This window comes from Columba livia, chromosome 6 (genome assembly GCF_036013475.1).
Source record: "Columba livia isolate bColLiv1 breed racing homer chromosome 6, bColLiv1.pat.W.v2, whole genome shotgun sequence".
In the NCBI taxonomy this organism is placed as follows: domain Eukaryota; kingdom Metazoa; phylum Chordata; class Aves; order Columbiformes; family Columbidae; genus Columba; species Columba livia.
This window is the reverse complement of record NC_088607.1, coordinates 30,243,435-30,269,701: the sequence shown is the minus strand read 5'-3', so window position 1 is coordinate 30,269,701 and position 26,267 is coordinate 30,243,435. Positions and strand designations below refer to the sequence as shown.

Genomic DNA, 26,267 nt, shown 5'->3' with positions numbered 1-26,267 from the left:
TCCAGTTCTGGAGCCCTCAGTACAGAAAAGACATGGACATGGTGAAGGGGGTCCAGAGAAAGGCCACCAAGATAATCACAGGGCTGGAACACCTCTGCTACAAGGATAGGCTGAGAGAGTTGGGGTTGTTCAACCTGAAGAAAAGAAGTCTCTGGAGAGAACTTATTGTGGCCTTTTAGTATGTAGTAGAGGCCTATAAGAAAGATGGTGACAGACTTTTTAGCAGGGACTGTTGCAATAGGACAAGGGGTAACAGTTTCAAAATAAAAGAGGGGAGATCCAGGGTAGACACAAAGAAGAAATTTTTTTACTATGAGGGTGGTAAAACACTGGCCCAGGTTGCCCAGAGAGGTGGTAGATGCCCCATCCCTGGAAACATTCAAGGCCAGGCTGGTTAGGGCTCTGAGCAACCTGATCTGGTTGTAGATACCCCTGCTTATTGCCGGCGGGTTGGACTAGATGACCTTTGAAGAAACCTTCCAACCCAAACTGTTCCATGATTCTATGGTGTTCCCTAACACACCTCCAAATTACCTCATCACATTTGGGAGGATGGTAGCCCCTACCTCTCACGTGGACTCTAAGGCTCAGCAGGTGTGAGTTCTTGGCACAGTATTCCCTTCCCCTCCATTTGCTTGACACAGACTATGATCAGAAAAGACAGCGTGGTCTACTATTTCCAGATGGAGAAAGAAATGGACAAAAACATCCCATTTAGATAGAGGTGAGCTGTTTAATTTCTACAGACAGAAATTCCAACTCTCCATACAGGAGCAGATTTATTTTTTTTTTCCATGTTTTCCTGCTGTCTTGATCCTGAATCATCTGTAGCCCAGTGTGCTCACCAGTCTGTGTTTGTCAGGCTGACATGCCCTTCTCTGCAGGTGGTCATTCCAGCAAACACTATCCAACAATTTTGGAAAGGCAATAACGTTAAGAAAGCACTGGCAAGGAGTCTTTTGGTACTAGCAGATTTTGATCATGATAAAGCTTATTAAATCTGATACACTGGACGAATATACGCATTCTTATTACTCATCTAAGGAATTGTGTTATCATGCTTATAAATATTCACATTCTGATGTTAGCCTTTGCCAAGTGCCTGGGCTATGGTGAAAACAATAAAGTAATTCTAAGTAAAAACTTTGAAAGTATTGGGCTATTCAAATGAACAGACCCATGATTTAAATTATAAAAACACTGAGTCTGTTCATCATACACAGTAGGGTATAGGTAGAGAGAGTTTAATGTTTTGGCCACCAGCCACAGAACACCTAGCAATATAAAAACAATTAAAATGGGATTTATAACATTGGCAGTGATTAATTTTATTCAGTTTTAATAGCTGTAGCATTAGAAAGTTAAATTCCATATACTTATTATCAATGTAAGTGGGCATGTGACTATTATAAAAAAAAAAAAAAGCATAGCTCCTGAAGGACAAGCGAGAAAGACTGAAGACATCCAGACTCCATTTAGACATTAAAAAATGCCTAAATAGTAGAGAGCAATGATATGGGTAACTATGATTTCAGATACGTAATTCCCAACTGTTACTGGAAGAAAAAAATAACCTTTTCAACAATTAAATAATTAGTTTATCTAAAAAAGTTCCCAATATGGAAGGTACATATGAATAAATGTCTTGCCCATGCTCTTCACCTTTTTTCATTATGAAATCATCCTGTGTTTACTCCATTGTGATATAACAGTCAATGAAGGCCTAACTTGGATGTCACCTAACTGGCAACAGGTCCTGTCAACACTTCATGAGAGAGAGTTCCTTCTCTGAGGAATTACAAACCCAAACAGAAAGGGCAGGTGAGGAAAGAAAACATCAGAGTAAAATTATATACTCTTCAGAGTCACATTAGAAACCACAGTAGATCTTGGATCCCTCCTTCAGTTCTCTGTCCCACCTCTGGCTCACAGGATCACATATTCATTGACATACTTAGAACTCTGATCTTGCAAATAGATGCCTCATGACAATTTCAGAACTTTCTAGTCTGTGTCCCAGTAAAACTGTTAAGCAATTCAATATTTTTAATGCTTTTGTAAAAGAAAATAATCTCATTCTGGATGTCTGTGCCTCCATTCCCCATCTGAATCATTAAGAGCATTTCTTTTCCACATCATTATTGCAAGTCAAAATGCTTTCAAGCAGGTAAACTATCCAGATTCTACATGTACAGACTTTAAATAGATCATTAAGAAAACACATCTAAAGGCTCAGAAACTCCCTGCATTATATTTCATCAAGATACAAATGTCTGAGACCTACTTAATCCAAGTGATGGATCGATTTGACACATTTGCTTGTCTCTCCTGCTCTCTTCCCCTCTCCATGCAAGAAAGGACATTTGTAAGTGCAAACAGGTTCACTAAAAGCTACTGCTCGGTGGGCAAGACCTAAGAAAATGCAGCAGTTGGCAAGAAGAGTCAGACATGGAAGCATGTAAAGAGGAAAAATATTTTTCCAAAGTTGTTCGGCTCATTTAGGATTGAGGAAGAGTCATTAGCAGACATGACCTAAACATTACTGGATGAAGACTTGAGATGATGCTTATTAGTAAGACCTAGAAATACCAGATCTACCTGATACCATTAAAGTTACAAAAGAGATGTTACATGGGCATTTACTTTTAGGTATTGAAAGGTGTACTCAGGTCTGTCAATGTAAGTAGTCCTGGCAGAGGGACAGACTGACCCTCATTCTTTGGGATTCAGAAAACTGGAGGCACACAAGAGCAAAAATCTGACGTTTTAGGATGTCACTGCAGTCTTCTATAATAGGAGACAAGCATGTAAGGGAACAGGCACACACATCCATAGCTTTGTCTTCTCTGCCTTGTCTATCGACTATACCTCCACATAGCCCATTTAAAAGTTGGATATGTTTCTCCTTTTATATGACAATGCATTTTACAAAATGTTTCAGCTGTCTCTATTCCTGGGCTGGGGAAATGTGCTGTACTAGGAGATGTTTTAAAATTGAGTAAATATTGTCCTTTACAGAAAGTTCCTTATTTCAGTTCTCATCTGAAACAAGAGCAAGTCTTGCCACAAGCTACTGTACAGCACTGTATAGGCCACTATGAAGAGAGTTAATTCCATCCCAACAAAACCCTGTACAGCTGTACAAGTCACACGCTGCATTTCCCTTCTGCCAATGCTGGTTGCTGTTTCACTCCCTGGCCTGTCTTAGAACAGTCCCAGAATTTTACGAACCCCACAGTACTAAAAGACAATCAAAATAGCACCATCAGCTCAACTTTAAAACCAGATACTAGCTAGTCTAATAACACACATTTCAGTTATGATATTAAAAATCAAACAATATAAAAATCTTCAACATCCAAGGACTGGATAGATTAAAATGATTTGCACTCTGTGACAAAATCTATTCCCTTACATTGTTTGCTGCCAGCAAAAAGGAATTTAGGATTTATATTGAATGTCTTATTAAAATTATTAACAGTGATTCTTTTTAGAAATCAATTCTTGCTGATAATTTCAAAAAAATCCAGTATTTAAAAAGCTATATTGGCAAAATAAAGCTAATATAATAGGATCCTCGAAGAACCAATCACTATAATCATCTGCTGCCATAAACTCTATGGCAGTATTACAAATGTGATGGTTCAAAGGAGGGGAAAATTCTTTTAAAATATAATTTGAACTTTACTTCTGAAATATCATGACCATCATGATCCATCACCCACATTCACTGCCCAGACTTACAATAAATCAAAGCTGTGATTCAATGGTTATAATCAATCAAAAGGTGGGAATGGTACTGCCATGTCCAGTACCTGAATTTCAGACTGTACATGACACTATGTGTTAGTAAATGGCAAACAAAAAGCTGAGAGTGAATGCACAGGACTAATAAAACCTTATACAACGACTAATTAAAGCAAACAAACCAAAAAAAGACAACAACCACCACAGAGATTCAGCTGAAGCAAAGATACATTGCCTAAGGTGCATGGGAGATAGTGATTATTTACACATCAGAAATTAAAAGTTTACTCAAAAGAGGTGTTATATGCCACTCTAGCAGACAGAGTAAATGACCTTGGAAGAAGTTCAAGCTGTGGAAGAGTTATTCAGGTAGAAAAATGACCAATTACCATAACATAATTAGGGGCTTTTTTGCAGGAGTCTCAAAAAGTGAGGATTGTGGGTATGGAATTTACACAGGAACCAAGACATTTGCCCGTTTTTCAATTTATAAGGAAGATCCACTCCAGGCTACTCCTACTTACAAACAAGAAATCAGTTAAAAATCAGTCCATATCAGGTCTACAACACAATTTTATTCTAAGAGAAGCCTATCCCAAAATAAAATGTCACTATAGATGACCAAAAAAATCCAGAAGCATAAATGTGCAAAATCACATTAAATAACTTGCTAAGCTATTTCAGACAGAGACTTTTTTTATCAGTGTTTGTGTAAGTGCAACCATATACTCTGCTACCCGAAAGCTTTCTGGCAATCTTAATTGTTGTAAGAAATCAAAACCTTTTATTATAGTTCTTACTGGATAGCTACCAAAGACAAATTGAGTAGACTTCAGGCAAATACCTTATGCAAAGACTTTACCAGGATAGATGGTTTTTCAAAAAACAATCTAAATTGTATAACTGGAATAAATCTTCACTGTCTGCTCATATAGTTCATGTAATCTATCTGAAGTCTTATATTTCCACACAATAAATTGTGAGAAGTAAATCATGAAGCACCATTTAAGAGCAAAGTAGTATGTAGTCTAGCCTTCATTCACCATACAGGCTGAAGTTTTAATATAGATATTGCTTTCATTTCCTGTGAGAAATTAGAATGGCTTTTCTCCAGTAAACTGTAGATGTCTATTAAACAAAGTTATGGTGAGAAACAGAAGAACATTCAAATTCCCTGTCAAGAGTTTTCATTTTGATTATAGCAATTTCCAGTTTAAAGGAAATGAATATCCAGGAAAGCATTTAAAATTAATCATTCCCTTTTGAAGTAGCACTAAAATTCAGTTAGGAGTGAAATATGATTATTTAATTTCAAATCTTGTCATCTAGAATAAAAAAGATTCAATTGTGTATCTATTTGGCAGTAGCTCAGTAGGTAGAGTGAGGTGTCAAAGTCTTTAACAGACTTCTAAAATTCCAATTTCAGCTTTGCTGCTTTCCTTCATAAACTATAGATCAGCAATAATTATAGTGCCAGCCTAGTTTTCCTATTTTCTTTCTTCAAATTCAAAGTATAAATATCAGTGAGGAGCACTACTATATTTTAAGGTAGGAAGGAACTGCAAACTCTCTGTCTGCATAAAGGTCATCTTACCTCTTCCTTTTCTCATGTAAAATGAGACATTTGAGCACAGACAAAATATACAGTTAGACATAATGAGAAGACTAAATGCCATTTCAAGTCTGTCTCCAATTACTGAACACAATAAGCATTAATATTAATAAGAGCTCAGGGAATCCAACAAAACAACAACTTGAGCCTGGGCCTCCCATCATCTTGGGGCGGGCTGTCCTGGAAAAACCATGCTTGTCATTTTGACTAGAATATGAACGTGAGAAAACTTGTTATGCAAAGCAATACATGCTCATTAAATTACTTTAAGCAAAATGGCATGTTCTAATAAGATATTTTACTGCAGACAAGCTTTAACATTTCCATCTGCTGTAATGCTAATCTGTCCTGCAGTATCTTTACCATGTGGTCTTTCTTTCATCCCTTCTTCTCTGACTGAACCACAGAAGTGGATTTCCAGACTCTTTCCCAGATACCTTAGTATCTATACACTGGCTCAGTCGAAAAGTTTTTTCTCCTTTCTTGATATCGTCTTTACTGTTTGCTGTTTCCTTTCTGTCCTGTCAACACTGTGATATAGTCTGTTAGTTTTGACATTGAACATGTATTCTTCCGAGCTTTCCTAACAGCCACCGCACTTTTCCAGTCCAGAAAAAATGATGATCTTCCTGCTCAATTGCTCAGACTGTATCACCCCTGTGAGAAAACTTCCAGCAGCACAACTGATAGCCTGTTAGTTCAAGCTCCGAGCAGTGTCCTTCATCACGCTGTTCCCTCCCCATTTTCCACTCTACTCTTTTACAGATTACGTGTTACCCTAGGCATGTTTCACCAAAAACATCTACCCACCTGGACCATTTGCAACACTTTCACAAACTTCAACTAGAATTTTATCTTCTCAGGCCACACCTTTCTGACATGAGCCTTGCTTACAAAAAAGTCAGCATCCACCGTGAAATCTATGAGAAATGCCATCACTAATTACAGGAACAAATGCACATGAATTGCAAAAATTCATACGTTCTCATATATTTCATTTATATCTGTACACACAAGCACTCTCCCCATATTTTTATGTTACTTCAAAAAGTTCAAAAGGAAGTCTGATAACAGTTATTAAATATCTAGGATCTTGGCAGAAATTCTAGATGAACAAAAGCTACAGCCACACCTGATGCACAAGAAGCCAGGTTTCAGCTGCTCTCAGTGGGTACCATTTCCCTTCCTACATATAGCCCTGAACAGAAAGATCCCTGAACTGTCTTGGACCCCAAGCAGAGCCCAGTGCACTCCCCTCAGCTTTTGCCATTCTTGGCAGTGAAAAGCTCACAATGGTTTTGCACCTTGGTGTTTAGAGCTGCCCTCAGCAAGGTGTGAACTCACTAATGATGCACTCGAGTGCATCTGATTCTAAGACTCTGTGAAGTTTATGTGAAGATGGCACAAAGCTTACTTAAATAATCAAAGCTGCCTTAGAACCACCAAGTGAAGTGAGCCTGTGGGATGCTAACTTTTCAAAGCTTACACATACCTACTTTGAAAATAAGACAGCAATTTGAAAAATAAAGCCCTCATTTTGAAAACTAGATTCTGCAGTATCAAAAAGATATCTCTGCTAGGGAAAAAAAACCTCAAGACCTTTAACCTCCCCTCAGCCAGATGTCATGATTCTTTCATTGTCTTTCCTATTTTAGATGAAACAGGAAAAATAAACAGTGAAGTGGACCACTTGAAAGACTGCTTTTTGCCTTACTGACTTTGGTTCAGTATGCAATTTCAAGTAGATTTTACATGAAAATGGCCCTATGTGGATGAACTACTGGAAGGAAATCTTTCCCCTAGCAGCAGCATAATCAGTGTAGATATAACTAACACAGAGCAGCTCTGTTTCTCAGGTTGCTCTGTAGGAAACCACAGTCCACAATGACCTCAACCTCACCATGTAAAAAACTCCCTTCCTGCAGAATGAAATATTAATCTGTTGGCAATCCTACTTCAGAAAGGTTGTGACTGCCACACTTGCCTCCATCTTTCATTTATACACATAATTATCTAAGAACAAGTGTATGGGTTAATGTTCAGTGCTCACCACTGATGTGACTGTCCTTAAGGGCAAGAGCAAACACAATAATTAGTGCTTAAATACTTTTTAATAAGGCCCCTTAACAATTGTTTCTTAAACTATTTCTCCTTAAAAGTTTCATTGAAGGGAAAAGTCTGTCACAGTCCAGGAACTCTGCAACTACCTAATGATTGGAACTGAAGCATTTATGCCACCCTTGTCACCATGGTATCCAGTGCAAACTCTGTTTGATGACTCCTTTCTACTTTGCTTATTTCAAGCATGCTGGTCCAGTACTCATGGAGGAAACTCCCTTTACTGACTAACACATTTAATCCTGAAGATTTCAATACTAGCTGGCGAACAACCAGCTCTACAGTTTCCATTGATTTTAATGAGACTAAAAACATAGGCAGGGCTAATATCAACATGTATGACCTCATCAGCTCTTACTTGCTGACTGCAAAACAGCCCTTAAGCATGTAACAACTTCTCAACAAATCTAGAAACACCCACTCTAAAATACATGGTCATAAAGATAAATATGAGCATCCTACAGGATTCAGCAAACGAGAGTAACACAGATAAAATTATGTTAACCCTTCAGGCAACATGCTGCATGGGCTTCCAGAAAACAAATTGTTTGGCAGCCTTCATCCTTTCCTCCCCATCATCCCACCAGCTCAGGTTCCACATCCTCCAACCTCTGCCACTCACAGGTGCAAACTAATGCTCCCTCAGCATATGGCAGACACACAGGGACTAAATCAATCTTTTCTTTCTCCCTGTCTCTCTCTCTAAAATCAGGTCAGACTTAACAGAAAAATAACAGTTTTACACTATCTACAGTACCAAATTACTTTGCAGTGCCTTTGGAATGGGCAATATAATTTCAAGAACAGGGAGATGGTGTTATAGAGTCACCTGTCCCGGCACACCTACGTGAACGACTGCGCACACACGCTCCCGACTCGATGCACTCCACTTATCTGTGTGGGACTATGGCATGCAGAGTGGGAGCTCAGAAGTATTACTTCATCTTTGTTATTTTTATGTCCTGTCATGGTAATCAGGGAAGGCAGAAACCCAGGAGAAAGGAAAAAATGCAATACATGCAACTTCTGCCAGATTAATTTCTTTTTAGGCTAGTAGAGAGTTGAAAAAAAAAATAATAAAAATAAAGCTGCATGATTCATTTCCTATTATTCACTGTAAGATCCATTCCATTAATGCTTCAACAGTACATTGGAGCAAGGATAGCTCTCCGACACAAGGAAAGGTCAGTTTAACCTCTACTTCTAAGCTCTGCCTAACACCTGCTTCGAAATGCAACAATGGAGAACAAACACACAAGTCCATGATGCAACCTTGCAGTTGAGAATGCAACTTGAGTAAGAAAGGAGCTATGAATCTCAAAAAAATTATAGAGAGTATTTGTATAGTGTTTGCTGTTGGAAATAAACTTGATTTTAGGGCCTTGGCTCCAGATACAAAACGATCTTTCCACTCTCTCAGCTTGCTTAAATACAATTTGTTCTCATCTATTGTATACAAAATAATTATGCCTATGGGTAAACACTAACCTCAGTAGCATGCAATTAGACTTTCAGTGTGGGGATCTAACAGAAGAAAGAAATGAGCAAAATATGCTGTGAAAGAGGGAAAACAAAAAAAATTTTTTCTAGTTCCCTGAAGCCTAGAAGGAACACGTCTTGTGGTGGATCCTCCCAGTTTGGAGAGGGGCTGGGGGAAAAGCAAGTCTTTCATATCAAACACTTTAAGTCAGAGGCTTAGGGGTCAACCTCTGAACAAAGTAAGACAGACAGAAATGTGGAAGATTATCTCTGTGACGGGTGCAGAGGACATATACATCAGAGCACCAAAAAACATACTTGCAATTTTGCATTTGTATCATAAGTGTCTGTGTCTTGGGACAGGGGGATGTGCTACGAAAGGAAAAGTAATGTTGTTCTTCATCAGTGATGAACCAACATAGAAATCTGTGGATAAAGACTGAACCACCAACACCATTTTACCTTGTGGACTACAGTTTCTGAAGTCATCTCCAGACCCACCAGCAGTCTCCACTCACCCTAGTGAGCCCTGTCCTTGCCTTGACCCCTGCCCCTCTGAGGCTTCCTGGCTCCTATTCTTCCTCCTCATCCTGCTCCAGCTTACATTCCCACTCTCTTTCACATCCCAACCCACCTCTGTCCTACAGCCCATCAAGACTCTCAATCTGAAACAGAGAACTAAAATAGGCACTATTATCTCAGTGTAAGGTGGACTTCTCAAGGAAAGAAACTGGTTGTGCTAGCATGATCTGCATGATAGATCATATGAAAAGCCCGTCCACAGTGCTAGTCATCTTTAATTTTGTAGGTTTAGTAGATAGCCCATTTGTATTTAAATTCATACATGTAAGAATACATCTGTATTTGTTTGACAGTATTTACATTTTGGACAGTGCAACATGCAAGGACAACGCTGACTTCAAAAGGAAGGAGGAGACAAGTACGTACCATTTGACAGCTAAAAATTGTATACATAGTTTTGCAAGCTCTGCCCTGATCTCTTTCTATGCAAGTGTGCAATTCTCCTTTGAAGTTAACAGGCAGCCCCCTACAGAATATACTTAAAGCAATCAGAGGAAAAGCTTCTGTGTTTTGACAAGACTGTGTGTATACATTGTCTTGTACAAAGAGTCTTTAAAAGTCTTAAACAGCTGTATTCAAGGTATCTCATCTATAAGGTTACATGAGTTACCCACTTTCCCAGGCACACCATGCAGCAGTTTTTCACTGTGCATTTGGGACTAAATAAAAAATTGAAAAATCCTTTTTGCACTGTGAAAAATTGGAGTCTCCATTACCAGATGCCGCTCTCCAGCTTGAAGGTCAGGCAGGTTGTGATTGACCGGGTGTTTAACAGAAAATGGCATTTGAGTGTCTAGTCTGAAGGGCAGCCCAAACTCTCCCCTCAGAAGACAAAGCCCATCTACTCCATTACACAATGTTCTCCTTAAGTTCGGAGGACCAAAGCCTCACTGAGTTTATCAAAACACCTTTTCCGCTTGGCAGGCTGGGATACAACCCAGAGTACATATGAGGCTGCTGGCAGTTCAAAGGAAACATAAATAACAAACAATTTAACCTAAAATGATATTTAAGGGCTCTAGCATTCCCCAAGCATTCAACCAGAGTTTGGCTCTTAAACTATTAATATTGCAAAGGACATTTGCACAACAACTTTATCTGATTCAAGAGGCAAGCTGCAACCTTCTGCTGCTGACGATTTCCTCCCCTGTAGTTACACAGTATTTTGACACAGTCATCATTTTAGCTCTATCCAAAAACGTCACTAAGTGGCGTCTATGATTCTAAGTGAGGAAGATGTAACAGCAACCACTTATTATATCAGCACAAAACTTTGGAAAAGGGTTAGAGAAATTATTTTCTTTCATATTTCAATGTATTTTAGTGCTTAAATCCACTTAGTCTTGATCCTAATCCCGAGTTTCACATTAACCCACTGTGTCAAAGTGCATCTTGTTGCATTACGCTATGCCACAGTCCAAGACCAGAAGCAGCTACTGAGTTTCAAGTGACTTTTAAGTCATGACTTCGATCAGTGATTCTCAAATCTCAGCTAGGAAAAGCCAAGACAACAGCATTTAAAGATTTCCACTTACTCCCTGAATAAATATAACATAAAAAGCTCTAACATAATCTGGTACTGTGCTGTTCTTAGTGTCTCAGATTTGACTGACAAGGGTCATTTTTAAAGTAAGTACAGAGTTCATTTATTCAGCTCAGTTAAGGGCTAAGCATACTAAGTTCCAGATTAATTTCCAGTATGACTATTTTCACTGAAAGGAAACCTCATATATATATATAAAATTAAACCTGTGTCATGTACTTCAAACATTAGTGTTAATCACTGCCACATAAGGACAAGAAGCTTGCCAATATATGTGTAATGCTGCAAGTGAAAAATTAAAAAGCATTCATACAACTAAGGTTCTGCATCTTATTTCTAAAAGTAGATTAGTACTCAGACCAGATATTTGGACATTTGAAGACTATGGAATTTTCTAATTTACACCAGTTGTTTAAGGAGCCAGAGTTGGCAGAATCAGCACCTCCACTGTAAAAACTGTTATAAACAATTGTACAAACTGTTCTAAACTTGCCTGATTATCAGAAGATTCTTGTACACTATTTGTATGAATCCAAGGTAGAGTAAATATTTAACCCAAAGTTTCATAGTAAAGTAAGAGAGTCATATCTATTAATAAGTTGAATGTAAACAACTGAAACCAATGAAAACAAGAATAGAAAAAAAATAATCAAAGAACCACTTAGAAATCAACAGCAACAAAAATTAAAATGCAACTGTATGTATTTACAGACCCTCGGGTATTTTTAATATTACAACCAAACAGTGCTGAAAGTAAATTGAAAAGGTTTAACTTCTTGGACACAAGCAAAATATAAGACAACTTTATTGCATTACTTGCACTGCATCGTGGACTAGATCTCTGTGTGTTACTGTTTTGTTTAGTTTAATTGCTTTGAGGTCAAACCAATGGTAAGAATTTTGGTCCAGCTCTGAGACCTGGACCAACAGCTAAGCAAACAGATGAACAAACAAATAAAATCACCTTCTCGGTTTGGAACAACCTCACAGTAAAAAATAACATCTTTCTTTGTAATGCTTACATTCCATATCAAATTAGACCTCCACATAAGTGTTCATAATTTCATGTTTTAGTATTGTTGAGGGTTTAGATTGCGGGGTGACAATAAAACCCTGGCAGATGTATTGTTAACCTCCCCCCCACACTGCCTTCCCCCTTTTGCTCCTCCCTTTCCCCCCTTCCCACTCAGGACAGGTGATCAGGAAGAAAAGAAGGACAGAGAGAAGAGAGTTAGAAAAATTAAAAATGTTTTACTAATGGTACTAATAAGAATAGATAAAATAATACAAACTATACAAAACCAATCTCAGAAGTCTCAGCAACGGCAGAGCCGGCACCCGAAGTCCTGGATTGGACTCTGCAGCCTACCGGAGCTGGATTCAGTCTCTCACTAGGCCTCAGTTCGCAGGGATGACTAGCAAGGTCCTCTCCTAACGTCGACCATAAGCAGAAGGGAAAAAAGGGACGAGATCCTCGTGATCTCCCACTTTTATATGAAGTATTCACGTGAATGGGAAGTTATACCCAGTTAGTCAGTTTCTTGGTCACCTGTTTCTCGTTGCCCCTCTCGCGAGATGTCCATCCATGCTTATCAATAACCTTGCATTCCATTGCTAGGTTTACCAAAACATGTATCTGGTTCTCCAGGAAAATGCAGCTAATACGAAGGCTTTAGCTGACAGGCAAATTCACTAAAAGAGAAACTTGTTTTTTAACAAAACCAGGACAAGTATTTAGGAAAGTAGTATATAAATATTTAACATGTATGAACAACATACAAGTCAAATTTTGCAAAACCAGTGTTTGGAGAGCTTCATAAACAATGCTGGGTATAAACTTTGTTTTTCTTTGTTCAAACCAATGTGTCCCTCTCCACATCCTACCAAGTATATATCAATTAGATTATCTGTATTTGTACACACACATTTCTTTATATGTACATGCACATATAAAGCTTGTCCTTCATTCAGAGGTTTTGTGATTTCATTATAACTGTTTCTATTCACAGTTATTACCATTATTTACTACTTGGATCATACCCCAGGTGTGTATGTTTGCCTGCAAGGCAAACAAGACAGATGTCAGAGCTACAGAGTTGACTGGACCAGACTTCCCACCACTGAGGAAACAGAAAGAATGGAGACAGTGATAAGACTGACATTGTGAAGATCTCTGCAGTGATTATAAAAACATGCATATAAAGCTAAACAAAATTTTAACAAACTAGCCTTGTTCCACAGCACTCTTTCTTTCCTGTTTAGATACGGAAGCAAATACCTGTTGTGTTCCAAAGGGAACGAGTGGTAGTCGCTTGTGGTGGTAGGACTTCTACTTCCATGCTCCTACCCTACAATTCAGAACTCCAGCTTTTCCTAGTGATATAACTGTGATAGAGCTGTGCAAATTGTGGTTAGACTCAAATACCCAAGTATCCACTTCTCTGTTCTTTAGAGGTGTCAAAATTGGATATCACATTTGACAATTCAATAAGATTTTTTAAAATGTATTTCGCTAGTGAACAGAGTGTATGGTAGAAAGCAGTACACTGTTTCTTTATGTGATACCTGACCTTGGAAGCATCTGTAGGTGGCCTACAAGAGCAATTTATGTCATCTTGCTCTCTGATCCATTCAGCCTCAAATGGAGAGAAGAGGCACAGATCCCAGCTATCCTTACTCTCCCTTTCTCCAGAAACTGCCAAACCATTCGAAGACAGCCTAGAGCTCTGGAAAACAGTGGGTGGGTTTTGGCTTACAGCTCACACCAAATCAACCAGACCCTATGATCTACTCAGAAAACTTAAGCTTAAAAAATGAAGGGAAAAGAGCTTTGGGTGAAGACTTAGTTGTGCTGTAAAAAGTGTACATGTAATTCAAGCACCCACTTGCTTTAATGTGGTCAATGCAGCACTAAAGCATTCTTCTAACATACACAATAAAGAAACAGCTCCAAAGGACTTTCACATTTAATGTGTCTTTACTTAAGGGAATGTAAATCTTGAAAAGAGGAAAATATGCCCTATTTTGCCACCCAGACAAGCATATGCCACTTCTCAGTGTAATTACTTATACTCATGTTCATTTTACACAGGTGACATTACCACAAGATTAATGATGATAACAGAAAGTTTTAACAGTCTACCTTCACTATGAAAGGATACACGAAACAACACTGATCATACATTTCTAAATAAAACTAAAAGAGAGTACATCTCACCCACAGTTTCACATAGCACATGATCAAAAAAAAACACCTTAGGTTTGTGTTTTGTTTGGGGCTTTTTTGTGTATTATTGGTCAGTTTTGTTTTTGTTTTTTGTTTTTAAAGTGCCTCTAATAGTGTAATATTTTTACCACCACATTTTTTCCTTCTTTTGTGGCTACTTAAAAAGCAGTACTTGGGTGTGCTATCTCTTCTTTCTTTGTTTCATACCTTACAATCTTGTTTACAAGAAGAATTCCCAACAAAAATAAAAAGTTTATTGGGCTGTATTGTAAAAATCTTGCAATAAAATGTCCTTGCCGGGGGCTAAACATTATGCCTGGATTTTATTTACAAGATACCAGTTCAGCCTCTTCAAAATCAGACCAGTGAATACACAACAGCTGATGGTCATTAATGATTAATTATTTTGTCTTTAGTACCTGGACAACATCTTGAATTAAACTAATTATTCTGTGCTAGTGATCTAGAAAATGACTGACTTTGTAGCAGCTTCATGAAATTGGAAAAGTTTCAAAAGCCAATGTCTGTTTTTGTATTCCTTTCCAGTTTGAACTGTTATCTCCAAACACATCTTTCCTTTTTGGTGTGACGTCAAGTAGGACTTGGATGGGTGTTTTCTCTGTATTTGTTTCCCTGAGACTGAAAAAAATGAGTCACTAATGGGATGTCTGACACCTTTGCCATTTTTCAACTTGAATGGCTATAATAAACTTCTTTCATTTAACGTTCTGTAGCTGGAAATATTTTATGTTTGTCCCTTGTCATTTTAAAGAATCCTCTTATATTCTACGCTCCTCTTCATGATTGAAACAACTAAATTTCCACAAGAGAAGTTACTTTGACAACTGGCATAATTTGTTTTCACTTATGGCCTCAAACTGCTCTACATGGCCCAATGCAATGACTGGATCTACACACACTCTGCCCTCTCCCCTGTCTACCAAAGGTGTATAGTGTAAGTAGCTATGAAAAGTTCATGGGGAGAGGTTAGTACCAGATTTATCAGATTATGCTGCCCAAGATGAATACAATATACTCTGTGTTCTTTCTTCTCAAATCATGCAACAATTTACACTAGGTTTGCAGGGGATCCAACTTGGTACCAAAGAAAAACTGAGGTCTTGTCATAAGGAAAACTGATCCAGACATTTCAATCAGTTTAAAACAGGTATGATGTAACCTACTTTCATGGAACTACTATTTTTGATAAACTTCTCAATTATTTTTAGGCTAGGTAACTTGATTGCTACACTATAAGATCCTTCACAACTTGGAGCTTACAGGGCAAACCCTAACATTCTGTGACTCTGTGACACTGTCACACAACGGCTGAGAGTGAAAACAAAGTTGTAAGATCAGTAGTTGTACACTTGAAATAACTCATTTATGGCTGTGACCATTAGTCTGTCTCATTAAATCAAGTCCTACTGCACACAGTGTTTGAATTGGCTCTTCTCCCCACATTTTCTTTCTTTAATACTGCCACAGAATAGCTAGCTTCCACTTGCATAGCTGTCACCAGAAGAGGCAGACAAAAACTCATGGCTTTTATCTTCTTTGGAGCATTTCTGCCAATTTGATGATGAGTAAAAACAAAAACGCTTGACTTGCTCAGAATCCATAATTTAAATCATGTTCTGAAGATACTTAGACTTTCATTGAAATGTTCTGGAAAAATCCATAACACCTCAAAGAACAAAGAAATAATACATTTTAATCTCATTTAAGAACAAATAAGGTTATTACTTGTACCTTTTAGCTTGTGAATCTCATTCAGTATTTTCTGTAAGCTTTAAAATGAATGTCCCCAAAAATAAAAAAAAGGTAAAATAGAACCTAATTAAATATCCCATCTGTTATCCATCTTTAACTGAAGCTTTTCATCGTCAGAAACATTAGGAGTGAATCAAACATCTACAAAAAGGCATCTCATGACATTTCAGGTACAACACAGGGCCTGCAAGTGACCCTGCTTGTTCTGTAGTGGCCTAATGGAAGATAATGTAGATGGCCTTTTGTAGATACCCCAGACACCTACAACAGCACTAACCAGCTATTTTTAGGTACAGAATCACTAACTCCATATTTTCATAAGTTACACGAAATTATGTACTATTTCTTTCTGCCAAAGTACACACACTACTTGCTAATGTTAAATGGAGTTACATGTATGCAGTGAGAGTAAAGAGCTTACTTTGCTTTTCTTTGCTCATAGCCTGAGAGTGATGAAATAGTAATACCAGTCGCTAATAATAACCTTGACATCTTTTAAAATCAGGAAAAATCACCCCAATGTGATTACATGAACATGATAACTAAGAATTGTCAAAAAACTAATTCATTTCTCAGAGGCTAAGCTTCTCATATGTGACACATGACATGATGTGATTTCCCACAAACACCCATTCAAACTTGGAAGATGCTTTTGGTACAATCACACAAAGTGTGAAGACTTAAAAAAATAAAGCTACTGTAAATCTTCAAGATACTTGGAAATTCATATTCAGATATTTAATTGGAAATTCAAAAGTACCGATAAACTTCATATTCACCAGGAGGAAATTTGTGATTAAGGTGAGTAGAAGTACAAACACTGCAAGAGTACCCTAGCTGTGAGCCCTCTAGAGAGGGGCAATAGCTATGAATATCTATTGTAAGATAGTATAGAAATGTTGGTTGTGGTTCTTTTTTTCCACATGGGACAGGTGGAGAGGGAATTGTTGTGGTTGCAAGTAGCAATGGGATCACTATGCAAAGTGCAACTTATACAGTATTTCACTAAGATTCAGAAACATAGAAGACAGGATGTTCCAAGGCAGATCTGAAACTATTCAATATTTGGATTTAGAATATTAGATTCTACTTCTGGGAAGAAAGAAAAAAAAAAAAAAAAAACACAAGAACAATCAGGCCAGTAACTGTTTTTGCAATTATGAACTTGTCTTCATATTGTGAGCATGACAGAAATAATCTCAGTGACTTAATGAGAAATTAATTACAAGGAACAGAACCTTAAATTAAATCATATCCAAATTGCCACCTATAGATCATACCTCCAGTTCTTTATGTCAAATGTTGCAACAAATTAAGAATTCTGAGTTCAACAGAACCTCAGTTCACAGAGCCACAAATGGCAAAACTCCACTCTGTGCATCACAGTCTGATTAAATAGTGGTATTAATCATGCACTTGAAGTGCTCTCTAATTAAAGGGTACATGGAAATCAGAATTAAGATGGTGAACATTTTTCTAAGTATACTCAGAAAACAAATTATTGGGAAAATATGAATTTACTTTTTGTCTCAAAATGAATCAACTGTATGTGAAATTTGGAAGTTACAAAGAGCCCATCCCCATTTGCTTCCTTACTGGGAAAGACCAAGTTTCTCAGATGTTCAGACTTTCACGGTTTCATTAGATTTCAAAGTGGAAAATACTTCCCTCATGACACAGGGAAGTACAGCAAAGTTGTCATTCTAAGATTCACTGCTCTTTAACAACAGAAAAAGTACTCGGAGTTGAAGGAAAGAATTTGGAAAATTAGTCCAAGTAGGGTAACTACCCATGTTTCCTAAAGTTTCCACATATAGACCCATCTTTCATTTTCTCAATACATAGCATAGACCTAAAGGCCAATTTCTTCCTGGAGGAAGAACATGTTCTTGTTTAGCAAAGGAGAAGAAAAGACCATGTTCTAGGCTGGACAATGACCAAACTAAAAGACAGAAAAAGATATGCAACATTTTCTTGAAGTTATGCACACCTTCTGAATCCCCAGAATGCAAAAATTCAAAACTTAAACCATCACTAGCTGCAGTCCTTTGCTAATCTTATTTCATTGAAAACACCTTCTTGGAACCAGAAATTAAGGGTTTGGGGTTTTCTTACATAGATTTTAACTTGTTTTTTTCCCCAGCAGAGTTATTTCTTATTGGCACCATTTAATGACTACTTTCTTAATAATTCAGTTGTGACTTGAACAACTATTGTTCTTCTTAATTCCTTCTGGTGCCTCTGTAGCACTTATTTCTGACAGAAAGGTAACTGCAACATCTTCATCTGCACAAAATGAAGGCAATAAATATATTAAAATAACAACAATGCCTAGCCTTGAGCCTGTTGGTTTAATCCTGCTAGTCAGAGACCAAAGAGATCACAGACATAAAAAAGAAATACTTCTCTCCCAAGCTTTTTGATAGTCTGAGCAGATACTTTGAGTTATTTGAATACGCTAGGAATTTGGCATTATTCATGTTTCAGTATTTTCAGTCGGGTCATTTTTCTAGTCTAATCGGCTAAACTTTGTCATTTGAAATCACTTTCAGGACAAGAAATACATAATTCCCAATATTCACTCCACAAGACAGACCATGTCAGCTTAGAAAATCTGTTGATAACATGGGATGAACTGTTGCCAGGCTAGACTCAGAGCTGTCCCGTGACAAAGTGCCAGACTGGCTAAAGAGCAGCATACTGAAACAAGGTCATCCTCACAGCTGGACTGAAGATCCTAAGGGTTTTCTCCAAACCAAATAATTCTATGACTCTAATATTACCATGTACTCTAATTCTGACCTTAAAAATTCCACCATCCCAGGCTTCTCTTGCAGTAACTTTCACACAAATTTGTGACAAATATTAAGCAAATTTGGGATAGATGAAAAATGTTTGATTGACAGTGATATTAATGTTTCACAAAAGACCTGCAAGGGACACTGGCAGGGCAATCACAACTGAAACAGCATGAAGACTGCCTTAGTTATTCAGATAAGCTTATTTCTGGAACAAAAGATTAGTTTTCTCTAATGCCACATACTAGTTTCTCTAAACCAGGATTTGAAGGTATTAGCCACTATGTAAATAGCTCAGCAAACTTCAACTCAACATGTTAATGGCTGTAGGAGGCACATGGCCTTTTAAGTGTAGGTAGGGCAGTGTGCTAGTAATTCACATTAACTTGTATTTTCCAAATCCTAGATGACCCAACTCTGACTTTTCATGAAAACGTCTGAACAGGCAGCTGTTCATCAGCAAACTAACTTTCCATGCAGCCATTTTGTACTTAGACCCCAGCAACACAGTTCAATTACCACCACTGCATTTTAGCACTAAAAAAGTGAGTACATAAAGAAAAATCCACATCATTAGGAAATCCTCGCCAATTTGCAATTCAAAATGTATATATTCTGAATATATATGAACAGATTATCACAAATCTAATCATGCAGAATAAAATTTTATTAATAATGACAGCACATTTTCTTGTGATGTATAAAATTCACAATCCTCTTCCATCCATTTGTCTTCAAAGTCAGCATAACTGGATTTTTCTCTCGATACACTTACTAGAGAAACTCCCTTCTAATGATAAGAAATCTGTTCCTAAAAACTGGTAGAAACTTCTCAGCAAATGCACTATTAACAATATCTGCTTAAGATATGATTTTAAATTCAGCAGTGGTTTTCTTTACCACTGATTTTTGACCTTTAACATACATTGATTTATTTTTTTGCTGCATTTTACAGTATAAATGTCACTGTTAGACAAAATAATTGAACCCAGTAATCTGTTCACAGATTGGAGAAAATCTTTCACCAATTTCACCCCCATATCTCACAGTTTAATAAGAATCTAACTGTATTTCTTTCATAGACAAGTTTCTTCGCCTTAGTCTGATTCAGGTGATATACAATACTGGGAAAGTATTCTGAAAGAGACTGGTTGCTAGTTGCTATGGAAATAATAAATTATTAACTTGGTGAACGGTGCCCTCTCTTTGGTGATGAGGTAACTGCAGGCAGCACACTTCACTCCCACCCAGCATGCGGACTGCAAAGGAGGGTCCCAGCATCAGCTCAGCCCCGACACCAGCAGCCTCCCAGCACTCCGCAGCGTTCAGGCACAGGCTGCGCACATTTATGTAATTTTTACAGAGGTAATCACCAGAAGAAATTGAAGTCCACATTTCCATCAGTCAGACAATCTAAAAGCTGTGTCATTTTTTGTATGTGTCTAAAGTTAATACCTGCCCGATCCCATTCTTATAATCCAACTCATTAACGCACATACATCACTGATGAAGCCACATCCTTACTCTCCTCCCTTGGCTGGCAAGCAGCATAGGCCTGGTGCAGAATCATAGAACAGTTTGGGTTGGAAGGACCCTTCCAAGGTCATTTAGTCCAACTCCCCTGCAATAAGCAGGGACATCTTCCCCCAGATCAGGCTGCTCAGAGGCCCTTCCAGCCTGGCCTTGAATGTTTCCAGGGATGGGGCATTTACCACCTCTCTGGGCAACCTGGGCCAGTGTTTCACCACCCTCATAGAAAAAAAATTTATTCCTCGTGTCTGCCCTGAGTCTTCCCTCTTTTAGTTTGAAACCGTTACCCCTTGTCCTATTGCAACAGTCCCTGCTAAAAAGTCTGTCACCATCTTTCTTATAGGCCTCTTTCAAGTATGGAAAGGCCACAATAAGGTCTCCCCAGAACCTGCTCTTCTCCAGTGTACACTGCTGGGTGTGAAGAACTATCCAGAACTAAACAGAAACGCTTCTGGGCATGAGCAGGAAGGGAATGTTTCATGCCTGGAAAACTGGCGAAAATATAGGGAGCTTTCTGCTGCGTATTTCTGACACAGCAGCTATTATGCCATGTTAACTCCATCCTCTCAAGAGGTTTCTAGTCAGGGTATAAAAACATTCAAAATCCACTGGAAGTTAAGGCTGGAACCTTATTTATCTGCTTCATTGGCTCTGTTACAAGCTTAACTGGAGCTTTGTGAATTATGTCAGTCCTTCTTGGAGAAGCCAGAGAGGTTGTACAGGATGTTCAGTTGGAGCAGCTGCTTTTTCAATCAAGAGAATCTTAATTAAGCAGAGAGGAAGAATACATACTGTACAGAAACAGGCTAGCTCGGGTTTTTAGCCAGGCAATAGCTAAAAAAAAAGTGAGCTTGCAGGAAAAGTATACTCGTCTACCTCCTTTGTAGCAGACTGGCTTTCTTAAGGAAACCAATGAGCACCATGAAGCGTGTTAGAAGCACAATATTCAAGAAATAAGAGAGGACACATCTGGGAATATAGTCCATAGTCCATTATGACCAGAGCTGTCTGCTCTGTGAAATTTCAGGGCAACAATTAGTGTTCACTTCCAAAAATATATAGTTCTTTAAAGCAAATGAAGCATGAAGGAAACCCAATTACAGTAAGTACAGAAATGATCTGAACATACAATAAAGATATCAATGGTCTTGTTGGGCAACAGTATCACGCTCTGTGCCTCCTACCAGATTATGGGACTTTTAAAATCTATTATCACTTTTTAAACACTCTTTTCTAAATTCAATTTCACTGATACATAAGGAGAAACTCTCTTTTCCTCATCCTTAATGAATTCAGCAGGTTTACTATTACTTTATGAAATGTCTGCAGACTCTTAGAGCCCAGGCAACCAAGAAATCAAATGATCACAGTAGGTATAGCAGGCTTTCATCTGTCTCTGGGCATTCACAAGCCTGTTATTGCTTGAAATGCCTGCTTGGGATTGCACCAGTGTAGAGTTAAGCATTGCATTTTCATCACAAACGCACCTAATCTGGTCTTACACATGGCACGCATTTCCTCCTCTGTCGGGTGGCTTAGAAGTGCTTTTTGGGATATCAGCATGGGCTGTGACATGTGGACTGAAAACAGAGTTGGAAATTGTGGCTCATTCCCACAAACCACTCATGCTTGCTTACACTGACGGGATGCTCAACTCCACTCAGATTTTACCACCTGAATCCCATGAAAATAAAAATCAACTCTAACTACACTGTACCCCACATTACCACTATTGCACAAAGAGAAAGAAGCAATTTCAGTAGCATTAGTGTCCCATATACAAAAAAACAGTTATAGTCAAGTGAAGAGAATTTTTAAAAATGGTGGTGCTGTGAGAAAATTGATGTAGAAAAATATTAAAAAGTACACCACACTATCCTTGCCATCACCTTGCCGTAACTTCAGCATAAAAGAACATTTTAGAGTAGACTATTCTGCTCTTTACAGAAAGGAAAAGAAAAAAAAGGCTGCCTGTGGCTTTCCATAAAAATTTTGTGCTTCATCCACTTGAATCATGTTACAACAATTATTTCTACACAAATTAACATCTGAATTGTCTCTGTCTGTATAATCTTCATTTGCTGACACACAGTTGTTACAATTTCTTTCTCTACTGTAAAAAAATGAAGGAAAATAAATCCCAAATATCATAGGTATAGCACTTATGTCAAGTTTCCAATGTGTGTTTCAAAGATCACCAGTGAGGTAACCACAGTCCATATTGTTTTGACAATAATTTATCCCAAATTTACCGTTTCAAAATTGTCTACACACAATCATCTCATATTCACCCCCCAGAGCTGACTGCTACCTGAATAATTTCAGGTATTGCTAAATCTGCTCACATTTCATATTCAGATGATTCAGTTTCAGTGCCAATCAATGGCATCAATTGTGCAACTTAAGAACAGAACTGTAAAATTAACATTAACAGCTGAGCAACCATGGAACTGATAAAATCACTCTGATGTAATGGTGAGTAATCATTGCTGAACCTCTCCATAGGAACCGGACAGGGAAAAATGGGTTAATCACGAGCATTTCCACTGAGTATTACAAATGAAGTACATACCAGTCTTAACAAAGTGCAGTTTCCAGTGCAGCTGACTTCCTTGGAGAAATTTGTGAAGGCGAATAACGATCATGGGGTTTTGTTACCCCCTCGCCCCTAGTCAGCATCTCATCTCTAATTCATTATGATACGTCTGAAAGGAGCCTGGACTGTAATGTGCACCTGGTCAGCCAAGGTGCAAATACCCACTTAGCAGCAAGAGGCATCACGAGTATTACCTACCAGTTACTATCTACGGGCTGGGCTAGCGTGACCTATAAATAAATGATTAGCACGAGTAACTCCAAGAGAACACTGGGGTTTTTATATTCCATCAAGAAAGCATGAGCTAATAGCACTAGGCCAAACTATGGTCTAAGTAAAGTTTGTGTGAGTCCTGCCATCTGCTCTTTCCCTTTCCCACACATTTTTGACGTGACCAGAAATACCACTCGTGTTTGCGAGCTTCTCAAGAAGAGGAGATGGCAGAGATGTCCAGTGGGTTTTGGAGAACCTGAGGAGTGGATTTGATACTGACAAGCAGAAATGTTGCAGTCAATACTGAGATTGAGACCTACAGAAATATGGCATAGCTATCTGAGATTCACTGATTCTTTGACATGCCCCTCTTTACAGCTTCTAATCATGGATGCAGCAAAGATCCTGTTGACCTCCTCACAGAACAGAGGGCACTGAGACATGGTTGCATTACTTTCACATCCATGATGTCACGTCACACTACCGTTACTTGCAGACTTAGGAGATCCATGGGGTAGTTTTTTTTACTATGTTTTCTGATATCAATATTATCCTCTTAAGCTTTATGACTTTGTAAAGTCAATATTGCTAGTCTCAAGCATTCAAATATAAGGACTCCAAAACCAGTAATGCTTATTTTAAAATGCAGATAGCCAGGAAAGATAGGCAACATTATTTTTTACCTTTAACTTATATCACAGTTAAATTTACCAGTATTTTTTTTTCCTCCCTAAAATCAGGCACAGGAGACACTCACATTAAATAAACAAATAAGAGGCACAATAATCATATTCTGTTACAAGTCCTGGAACTGGGATTGGAAGAGAAGAAACCAAATAGCACAATACTCTTGATGAATTCGCAGAACTTGACAATACACTGCTGACAAGACAGGGGACTTTGAAAAGACCAAAACAATCCCTTTGATGATAACAACCTGAATTTTACTTAATTCTCAACACTCCATCCCAAATATCTGCTTTTTAAAATGTATTAAAATTTACTGCAATAATGCCTTGCTGTCCATTCCTATACTTATGAAGCACACAGCAGTCGTCTAAATCCTCCATGATAACATCTTCAAGACAGAAGCTTATCAGCCTCATAGAGAAGGAAAAACCCCGTGGGTTGGGATTACACTTGATTATAAACTTCCTGAAAGAAAGATGTCATCAATTCTTTATGAACTCTACCACATAAAAGCACTCTTTTACACTAATAATAGCTGTCAGGTTTTGTGCAAGCAGTACCTGCAACAATCCTCCTGTGTGGAAAAGAAAAACTTACTTGTTAGAACCCCTCAAAAAATGAAAGTCAGCATTCTTTTTTTTTTTGTAACAAAGCCCGATTTATTTTTATCTTTCCTCTGTCATCAGCATACCAGCTGTTACATATCCCTTTAAGGAAGATTAGAGATTAATAGCCCTGTTTTCAAAATATATTTGAGTACTTACTTCCTTACTATACAATATGTAGATCCCAACACAGGAAACAACAGAAAGCCTATTTCTAGACATGTCAAAAATCAAGTGATGAAGGAAAGTTCATTAAGATCCTCCCATGCACTTTCACCCAAAATGCCAGTTCTACCTTCACCCTTCTAGCCCCCATTTAGCTCTTCTGCAGAGAACAACAGTAAAAATTGCGGGAAATCACACGTGACTTGGAGCATGGGGGAGTCCAACAGCCCCTAGAAGGAGGCAAGCTGCACATTTTCCAGCGGCTGGAGGTGTGTCTCAGTCTAGTTTTTAGGGCAGAAGGAGTGGGAATTGCAAAGTGAGCTCAGGAGACTTCATTCACTGACAGCAAGCTGGCATGACACTTTGCCACATTGTGAACTGTCACAGCAGCAGAACCTGCAAACACCAGAAGGAGAGTAAAGATGCCCCCATTAAGCAGGCAGCCTAGAGCATTCAGGGCCTCTTCAGATATCTGCTTACCAATGTAACTCTGCATTTATAAAAGCACACTATCCTGTCTCTCAGAACAAAGCCAATAAGGAAAATAATACTTGTTCCAAACAGAACCTTTAGCTCATACTATCCCTCTGACCTATCCATGCCACTTTCAGCACAACAGTTAGCCCTTTCTCTTACATTCTGGCATTCTTACATCAGCCTCCAGGGTAAACAACAGTTTTCCACATAGCAATGCACGGAAAACTTTGTTAAAACCCAAACATATAAGAAACACTGCATTTACTGTATCTATGCAATTAGTGGACTTATCAAGGAACGACATCACATTAGTTTAGCATACTTTGCCTTTAGAAATATCATCTGTTTCTTTCTTTTTTAATGTATGTATCTTCACCCATTTTTAAAAAATGAAAAAAAAAAAAAGGGGCAAAAAAAAAAGGCCTCTACCTCTCCTCTAAATTCTTACCCTCTATTCAAGATAGACTTACAATGTTTGTTGTCTTCTGGGTTACTATTTCCCTCTCTCCTCTGCCCTTCCACCACACAAACTTCTAAAGTACAACTCTTAAATATATTATTATGGTTGCTATTCATCAAGAACCCGATAATATTGCTAAGTGGATACAATAATTGGCAAAGTATTTCTTTCTTATCTTAAGCCAGTTCTTTACAGACTCCAGCTGAGGGCTAGCATACAGCCATACCACACTCTTCAGACTGTATTGCAGCTTTACTTGGGCCGCTGTCCTTTGCCTTAACCTGCCTTTGATTTGACATTCTCATTTTATCAGAGTGGTCAATATTAATCAGTCTTACTGAAATCCAAACACCAACATATTTACTGAGATTTGTGAGCCTAGCTTTTTATTCTTTTTCACATTTCTCATTGCTTTCTTTTTTATTTGGTCAGAGAAGCTTTTGTTTACAAACACTAACTCAGCTTGAATTTGCCAATTCTCATTTAGCTCTAAAATGCTTGGTCTCTGAGATGTAACATACTTCACCCATCATCTTTTTTTTTTTTTCATTGCTTGTTCCTAATGTTCTTTGAGGTGATAATTCATCCAGGTTAATGTGGGGGTGTGTCTTGTTGTTTTAAAGAACTGTGGTATTTTCTCCACGTTCAAGTTC

General features: G+C 38.1%; 1 protein-coding gene and 1 long non-coding RNA gene across 13 annotated transcripts in view; one reads left to right on the top strand and one right to left on the bottom strand.

Annotated features, from left to right (window-relative positions):
* The window catches only part of GRID1 (glutamate ionotropic receptor delta type subunit 1), a 564,590-nt gene that overhangs the window by 244,001 nt on the left and 294,322 nt on the right, over positions 1–26,267 (bottom strand). The window lies entirely within an intron of this gene.
* On the top strand, positions 1,728–14,840 carry LOC135579783 (uncharacterized). Its single transcript, XR_010473549.1, has 3 exons — positions 1,728–1,821; positions 9,832–9,896; positions 13,091–14,840. It is a non-coding gene; the product is annotated as an uncharacterized LOC135579783 (long non-coding RNA).